At 52.5% G+C, this 8909-nt stretch overlaps 1 protein-coding gene across 1 annotated transcript in view; it reads left to right on the forward strand.

Moving 5' to 3' along the window:
• The first annotated feature begins 5826 nt into the window (after positions 1-5826).
• CLN6 (CLN6 transmembrane ER protein) overlaps positions 5827-8909 on the forward strand; it is a 41691-nt gene continuing 38608 nt past the window's right edge. The window contains exons 1-2 of the mRNA XM_072962188.1: positions 5827-5949; positions 8289-8500. The gene's annotated coding sequence lies outside the window, so the exon portion shown is untranslated. The remainder of the gene's footprint in view (positions 5950-8288; positions 8501-8909) is intronic.

Below are 8909 nucleotides of genomic sequence, written 5' to 3' on the forward strand. Positions count from 1 at the left end.
TGGGGGGTTAGACCCAGAAGGAGGACTCCTGGGGCGGGAGGGCCCACAAAGGGGGCAGGAGGCCAAGTCCAGGTGACTGAGAACAGGGCGTGTCCCGCATAGGCCTGCAGGGCGGATGAAGGCATCAAGTCTACAGAAGGTAGAAACAGAGTCCATACAAGGGCTCAGCTCAGATGTCACCTCCTCAGGGGAGCCTTCCCTGCCTGCAGTCTACAGGGACAGCCTCCTGCACACACGTCTCCCCAGCAGTTACCCATCTCATTTCCTGCACAGCATTCAGGACCCGACCCTCTGCTCCGCTCCCAGCCATGGTCACCCCTGCCCAGAGGAAAAGCCTTCATAGGGGCCACCAGGCCCTGCACGGCCTGGGCGCCACCTCTCTGTCTCCTCTGCCACCACTGTCTCCCCCCAACCCGGGCCCTCTTCTCCTCCACCCTCCACTCCTGACTTCCCCGAGCCCTGCGTGTTCTCCAGAGCACGTGTCCCTCCTAACACGCTCTGTGTGCTCACTGTGTGTCTCACTCACTGCGTGCCTCCCGCCCAGGTCAGTGCCCAACACACAGTAGGACTCAGTAAGTAGTGATTTAACGACTCTTACCATCACTTCAGGGAAGATGCTTGTCAGTGGCCTACGGCGTTTACACACTCAGCACACATTCACTGAGGCCCTACTGTGTGCTGGGTGGGATCCAGACACTGGGCACTGCAGGGAGTGAAGCAGGCGGGTCTCCATTCTCATGCAGCAGACTGCCTAGTGGGGGACACAGAGAAAAATAAGTAAAATGTACACAAAAATCAGACGGTGATATGTTCCATGGAGAAAAATAAAGTCATGGAGGCCATTTGGGCAGAATACTGGAGATGTTTAAGGAGCAAGCAATGCAGAGGGAGAAAGTTCCCAGCTGAGAGAATGGCCAGCGCAAAGGCCCTGAGGCCACAGTGGTCTGCGCATGGACAGTCTTAGTGATCCTGTGGGTTCTTAGTCTTGCCTTCAGTCTGTATGCTGCTTTTATTTGTAAATCTTGGGTTCAACTTTCTAGCTAACTAACCCGAGTCACCAAGCTTTGAATTTAGCCAATTCTGTCCCAGGGATTTAAAGTGGAAATGGAAGAATTTGCATCAAGTTAGCACGTGCTTCCTGAGTGACCTCCCTGGACCCAGCTGTTAGGCACCAGGTGGCTGTGAAATGGATGTGACGGTCCCTACCCTGAGGACCCAATGAGTGAACATCTGGACGTCCTCAAGCCCCTTCTGCTGCAGCCCCGCCCCACCTCATCTGGGACTCAAGCTCTAACCCTGACCCTGGTGGCACCTTCGTCCCCTACATCCAGCTCCTCCGGACATACCTATGCTAAGCTTTTCCAGGTCAGCATGCCCCAAACTGAGCTCAGCCCTTACCCCACAACTGACTCTTCCCTGTGAAGTCCCCTTGTGAGAGAGGCCACCACCAGCAGGATCCTTCAGCCCCAAGGCTCGGCTCTCCCCACCCCTCCGACGCCTCCCAGCTGGTGATCCCCTCTGGCCTCCCTGGGACCCCTAGGGCTGTGACCACACTCTGATTACCTCTCCAGCCTGTGAGCTCTGTGAGCGCCCTGGGCCCAGTATGGAAAGGGACTCAGAAAAATGAGACCAAAAGTCAATAGGAAAAATGTTACTAGTTCTCTATTACAGACAAGGATACTAAGCACAGAGAGGGCAGTGGCCACCCAAGGCCACAGGGTAGGGTCTCAGTTGGCCCTCCCGTGGCCCTGTTACTGGTTCTGTTACAGAAGAGGACACTGAGGCACAGAGAGGGAGCAGGGACCTGTTATAACCTTAGCCCCATGGCCTGTGTCCTTTATGACCGCTCCATGCAGCCAGCAGGGGTGGGGGCCTGGCATGGACGTTAAAGCAGCCTGGCCCCTTCAGAAGCAGAGTCACCCCCAGGAAACACCCCTCAACACCTACTCCACACCTTTGAGATGGGGACCTCACTGCTGTTCCTGGAACCTGGCCGGGCCTCTCTGTGGACTGGCCTGGGACAGCCCAAGAGAGGCGTGGGGCAGCCACAGGGCCCATGAGGCTCCCTGTCCCTGGCTGAGCAGCTCTGGTCCCCTTGACTGTCCCTGGCAGAAGCCTGATGACAGGAAGTGTCAGCCATGCAGCCAGGCGTGCTGTGGAGACTAGGAAACGGGGGGCACCATGCTGCAGATGTTCAGCTATTCGCTCAACAAACACTGAGTCAGGCCTTGCAGCATGGCTGGCCTGGGCCCGGGTGTCCAGCAGTGAATACAGACAACACCTTCAGCCTCCTGGGAAAGCAGTGCTCAGAGAAAATGGGCCCCCAGCGCCCCCACCCTGCTCCCCACGAACAATCACGCTGAGATGAGGCTGCAGCCGTGGGTCCCAGTGGAAGGTGAAGGGAGGGAGGGGACACCCAGAGTAGGCACTGACCATGAGCCCAGTCCCTGGAGCCACACAGCCTGGGCTCTGTGATCTGAAGCAATCACCTCACCTCTCCGTGCCTCAGTTTCCTCGCCTGTAGAAAGGGGTGATAACCCCGGTCCCTGCCCCATCGATTTCCCTGAGGAGTCAGTGAGCTCCTCCTTCTAAGGCGCGTAGGACAGTGTCTGGCCGTGGGCCAAGCTCCCGCTCACCTCACAGCAGTCTGTCCCACATTAAAGATGAAAAAGCCAAGGCTGACGGGGTTATGAGCCCAGCCCGGGCTCGCCCCCTCCTCACACTCTGCTGACGTCCCCTCTGTGCCCAGCTCTCCTGCGTTCACGCCATCCCTCTGTCCCCCGAATCCACCCAGCAAAGTAGGTGCCAAGAATCTGAGCAAATCAGAGCGTGAATTGGGGACACACCCTCTCCCCACCCTGGGCTCTCGGGGCCGTGGGCAGGACAGGGATATCTGGCTCCCCCAGACCATCCAGGAGGCCCAGCATGTCCATCACCTCACTTCCACTCAACATGGAGAAGGTCTGGGGCCAAGGGCCAGAGGGCGCTGGAATAACCTGGGGTGGGGGGGGGGTGCCAGGTGGGGGGGGCACAGAGTGTCCAGGCAACCGAGGTGCGGGGAATGAGGGTGCCCAGGAGGGGCAGAGGACGGAGTCCAGCCTGGGCACCACCCCCTGCTGGACCCTGAGTGGGCGTTAGAATCGGGACAAGCCTGGGCCCCGCTGGGACTCCTTCTCGTCCAGCAAAGAGGGGAGGACGAGGTGAGGAGACCAGTGCCGCTGACCCCACGGCGGGCGCTGCTTCCTCAGAACCTTGTGAAGTGGCTGCTGATTCCAGCCCCGTGTGGACAGAAGAACTGAGGCAGGGAGGACAGAGTGACTCAGAACAGAGCTAGGATTTGGCCCAGAATGTGTGCTGGGCCCCTCGCTGAGAGCAGCCTCTGGGCATCATGGACTCAGAAAGTGCCCTGCCCTCCCTCTTAAGGCTCCTGGCATGTTAGGGAGGGAAGGTCCCAGGTCCCATACTCGGGCCTGTCTTGGGGACACTGCCATGTGGGATCATGATGGTCCTGGGAAAGGAGAGAGAATGTGGGCTTGGCGTCAGGTCTGCACCAGACCCTAGTGCTGCCCCTACTGCTGTGTGGCCTTGAAACTTTCCCGGACCTCTCTGTGCCTGGCTTTCCAACCCTGACTCAGAGGACTGCTGTGCTTGGCACACAGTAGGCCCTCAATCAGAGGAAAAAGCCAGTCCTCTCCCGAGAACCTCTCCTCTTATGCGCCCAAAGCTAAGCTCATATGCCACACGTCACCAGCGCTGATCCTTGACAAGCGGGGCACGTGCAGTCCAGCAGCTCCTTCCTCCTGCCTGAGGCCCTTCCCTCCTTGGTGACAGTGGCTCGGAGTGGGTCTCAGCATCCCAGAAGTCTGAACTGAGCTTTGTGACCTGGGGGAGACCCTGTTCCATGCAACTTGATTTCCAGGTCCTTCCAACAAGGAGCAAGAGCGCCTGCTCAGTGTTTTAGCTGCAAGTCCCCCCTTTACATATTGCCCCGTCACTTCTGGGCCGGAAGATGGGAGCTCCAGAGCACGTGACCATCCGACTGATGACTTCAGGGAAACATCCCACCCACACCGCACTCCTCAGAGCCCACCTCCTGGAAGAGGGGAGAGTGACCCACCGCTATGCAGTTTCATCTGCCAACCAGACCTTTCTCCCAGCTTGTTCCCAGGACCTTTTCATCCAGAGTAAGGAGTGGGAGCTTTCAGGGAAGAGCTGAAACACACCTCCCATGGTTAATTCTCCGTGGTTACATGATCTGATATGTGTACACCCTGCTGTTCTAAGGGGTCCTGCAAATGGATCCCTTCGCAAGTCTGCAGTATTCTATGTCCTCTTTTCCTGCCCATCTCTCAGCAGCAACTACACCACCACCACCATCATTTAACAACAAGTAAATTAGGGAAGGGCACATTGCCCGTCTCAGAGTTCTGTGCAATGTTACTGCCAGTCTCCATCCCCCAGGACGGGCTCCTTATTACTGTTTAAAAATGAACCTTGCGGAGCTGGCAGGGGACAGGAGGCAGAGACTGAAGGGGAGATGCACAAACTGGAGCCTTCCATCTCCAACTTCACCCCGGAATCCCCTTCACCTAAACCCACCAGGATTAGAAGATGTTTGCGCCCAAATCGGACCTCAGCCCAGCTACCAAAACTGGGGTGGGAGGCACGGTTGCTGCTTCTTGGAAATTTCCCCAACTTTCACCCTGACAGTCCCTTGCGACGGCCTAGGGGAGAACTTTTTGTTAGGACTCCTTGGATCCTAAACCTGGAGGAGGTGTGAGGCCTTGAGAACAAGGAGAAGCTAGCTCTAAAACCTGAAAGGCCTTTGTCTGGAACCCAGACATCAAATGAGCAAGGGTGCTCCCCGGGCTTTCCAATGCTGCAAACCTAAGCGCCTCTGGCTTGCTTTTTTGTAACACCACGCCCCTCTCCTTTAGGTTTCGCTGCCACCCTGCTTTGGCTCCAGGGTTGCAAAAGCAAAGAGCAATTCAAAAAAAAAAAAAACACGCACATACTCAGACACACACCAACGGCGGCTGGGGAGAGCTGGAAAGACGCAGGAGAGAAGCAGGAGGGAGCATAGAGGGAGCCGTGGGAGCGGGAAGCTGGCAGGGCTCTTCACAAACCCCCTTCCCGCTCCACTTCGCCTTGCAGGGCAGGCAGGGGAGCGAGATGCCCTGGAGCGGGTGCCGGACGAAGCTGGCTCTGGGCAGCGTGCTCTGGCCAGAGATCGGAGGAACCGCCAAGGGACGCACGGACTCGAAATAAAACACAGAGAAAGGGAGGGATTCGGAGGACGATTTCCCCGCGGGGACAGGCTTTCAACCCGCAGTCCCAGGGGACTGCAGGTGAGTGCGAGCTGGGGGGCAAACAGACCCGAAAGTCAGCACACTCGGCAAGCTAAAGGGAAAAAGAAAAAAAACCTAATTTTTTTGTTCTTCATTTTTTCTTTTTCTTACCTTCCGTGCAGTCTCCAGCGCGGCGGGAGGGAAGGTGCGAGGCGCAGATGCCAGGGAGGCCATGGAGAGCCCGGCAGGCCGCGCGGCGCCAAGGGGACTGAGAGGCGCGTGGAGGAGGGCGGTGCCGCGTGGGGCGCGGGGGCGGAAGGGGGCCGCGATGCCATCAGCCTCTCTCTGACTGGTTTCTGCGTCCAGTCTCTTCGGTGACTCGCGTACCCCGCATTGGTACCGCGGTCACTGCGGCTTCGGCCTCAGCCCGCCCACCCCTCAGGGCCTGGACCAAGCCCCCGCGCCCCACCCCCATCTCTCCCCCCAACACCCACGCTTGGTCAGTGTCCCCGGAGCCGCCGCGCTTTTCGGGGGAGGGAGCAGCGTCGACCTCTGAGCGCCGTTGGCAAAGCCTGGGGAGCCACGTTGGGCTGGATGGAACTGGTTCCCCAAGAGGCTCTTCCACCGAAGCCCTTCATCGCCCCCTCCCGGGTTCTGGAATGTAAGGATATTTTTGTATTTTTAATTTGCAGTCAGGGCATTTTGTAGGGGTAGCTTTTTTTCAAGTTTCGTGCGTGTGTGTATGTGTGTGTGTCCGCGCGCGTATGTGTGCTGCCCGGCAGCGAGGCTACCTGGAGGCAGGAGCCGAAGTGCCACTATAGGAGTGCCTGCCCCAGGCTGGTGGCTGTGCTCAGGGGGGGATAAGGGTGGTCTCAGACCGATTGCTCCAGAGGAGGTGGAGGAACCAGTGGGGGAGGACTGCTGAGGACAGGCCTGTAAGCTTCCCTCCAAAAGTTCAACTGCATTTTAATTTTCTTTTATCAGAATTTTCTCTATTTTTATATTCATGAATATACATTAAATATATATGTATATATGTGTCTATGCATATAGACTTAATATGTAAGATATTTTTGTCAGTTTCCAGGTTCAGTCAAAGTTCTCTCCTGACTGATGTATGCCTTTGTGATAGTGTTTGTTATTCCCTTAACTATAGGACTTGACTAAATGATTACCAGTAATACATTATTGAAGGAGAAATGGCCTGTTTTTATTCAGCATAATATTCCATGATTTTGTCAAGACAAATGCACAATAAATTGTTCAGCAACAACTCTTACTGTTCGTATGTCAGCAAGTATGAATCTACTGCAGTGGATTTATCTTGTTGATTATTGTTTTCAAACTGTGCCTTCGGCATTTACAGGAATGCTTTAGAATCCTACCTCTTCATCTTACCATTTTAAGTAATAGGGCATTGGCAAATGTCCAATGCTCAGTGGTGTGCTAAAGGATTCTTTGTAGAGTATTCTCTCAGTGTAAGTTTTCTGACAGAAACTCCAGCTGATGGCCTCACCACATTGATTTAAATATTGTCATGTCCATAATGTGAGATCATAAATATTGACTGAAGAATGAATGATCACTGAAGACCCTCTTCCGTTTATGACATTGACAATGTTTCCTGCAGTGAGAATCCTCACATGTCCAAGTGTCACTGTGTGAGGACTAGGATTTCAACGTGTAATTGACTGAACTGATTCTCCGTTAGGAATTATTTGGTGCAGTCGCAGAGTTTTCTTCTCCAAATAAAGAATGCTTTTCTTTCTTTTGTGTTTTAGAGATTACTCTTATAGTTTTCTTGCATACACCGGGTCTGGAGCTTGGATGAGGGTTTAACCAGAGTGATCACACACCTGTCTTTAATCCAAACTGAGAATGTGTTTTTGTTAAAGTGATAAACAATCAGTGACAGCTTTTTCGCATTGGTTGCAAACATAGTTTCTCTACCGTGTGAATTACTTGGGATAGTAAAGGTTAGCTCTCTAGCTGGCGCTTTTCTTACATTTGTTACATTTATATGGTTTCTCTAAAGTGTGTTAGATTTTGGTATTTCAGGTCAGTTATGTTCTGTTCAATCCTCAGTTGTTTACCACCTGGTAAAATCATTTCTCTTGAGGACAGGCGGCATTAAGAAGAATGAAGTGTGGTCCTATTTCAAAATAGTTTCTTTCTCCCCTGCTGGAAGTGAAGCGCATTTTCCCCAGTTTTCAGTGTGAGAACCTGGTAGGAATCCTGAACAAAAAAGGGGGGCCCCTCCTAATACCATGTCCCCTTACCTCTTAGACTAGTTCACTAAGCCTCCAGCAGTTTGTCAGCTGTGGTTCAAGTTCCTCCCTGGGGTCCGTGGAGGTTTCTGCTTGTGCAGTTTTGCTCTGTTAAATGAGAGTCTTTGTGTCCGTCTGTCTGTCTCTCTGTTGGGGGGCTGGCAAATTGCCCTGGACCTAAATTCTCTGAGGCGTCCATGTAACAGGAGGCACTGCTTTTGGTTTGTGTAGTTTTTTTACTTGTTGTAGATAGAGTGACAACTTCCAGACTCTACATGCTGAACCAGAGTGAAAAGTCTGAATTGTCCTGTTTTGTTCTTTTATTTCCTGAAAGCTTTGCTTTTTAAAATTATTATTAATAAAATAATCTTTCTTCACTTCATTCTTAATCTCTAATTTTTTAAACTTTGTTAATATCTACTTTGTTTAAAGTGATTTGAATCTTCTAATGCACTTGGGTTTATTTTTCCTTCTTTTAACTTACAAAGATGAACATATAATTAATTTATTTTTAAACACTTATGTACTCTATTGATTTGTTAAAAACTCAAGTTTCAATTGCATAATTGTGTTTCTGTTTTAGTGGATGATGCCCTTGGAATTTTGACAGGGATTGCATAAGAATGTGTCTATCACTCGAGTAGAAATACTTTTTAACATTAATAATTCTTCTAACCCATGAACCTGAGATGTATTCACACTTACTTGCATCTTCTTCAATTTCTTTCATCAGTGTCACATACTTTTCTGTCCCTGGCAGTTGGGACTTGGGCGAAAGTAGGGAATGGAAGAGAGACTGTCCCAGCAGCTGCCGAAGCCACTTCCGCTTTGGGGACACTCCCTTTATTCCCTCGCCTGCACCGGCTTGGACTCCCTGCTGCATGGAAGCTACTTGGAGAAGAAAAGCAGCCTCAGAGACGTCACGACCCCTCGGCCAGAATGAGGGTAAGCCCCCAGGTGTGCGCACTGAGGCCCCTGGACCATGTCTGGGGAAATCCCTGGGGTAGGAATTCCCAATCTGGTGGAACCCCTTAACAGGAATTTCCTACCTGGAAGGTGCCAATTGGATAGTGATTACAGGCTAGCGGGACTTGGAAGACACTCTGTGTTTCTGCAGTTCAGTTTTGGTTTCTGGTCTTTCTTGTTTCTAAGGATGCCATCTGCTGGCCGAGGTCTGTGTTTGTGTTTTGCACTTAGAGATGAAAATGCTTAGCACCACTTCCATTCCATCAGACAGCCCTTTGGGCAGAATTTTCGTTGATTGGTCCAACTCTAGCTATAGCTCCATGACTTGGGAAAAGACGGTATTTTAACTTAACTGCTGTGTGGCCAATGTATGCCCTTCAGTATGGAA

Source organism: Vicugna pacos, chromosome 6 (assembly GCF_048564905.1).
Source record: "Vicugna pacos chromosome 6, VicPac4, whole genome shotgun sequence".
Taxonomy (NCBI): Eukaryota; Metazoa; Chordata; class Mammalia; order Artiodactyla; family Camelidae; genus Vicugna; species Vicugna pacos.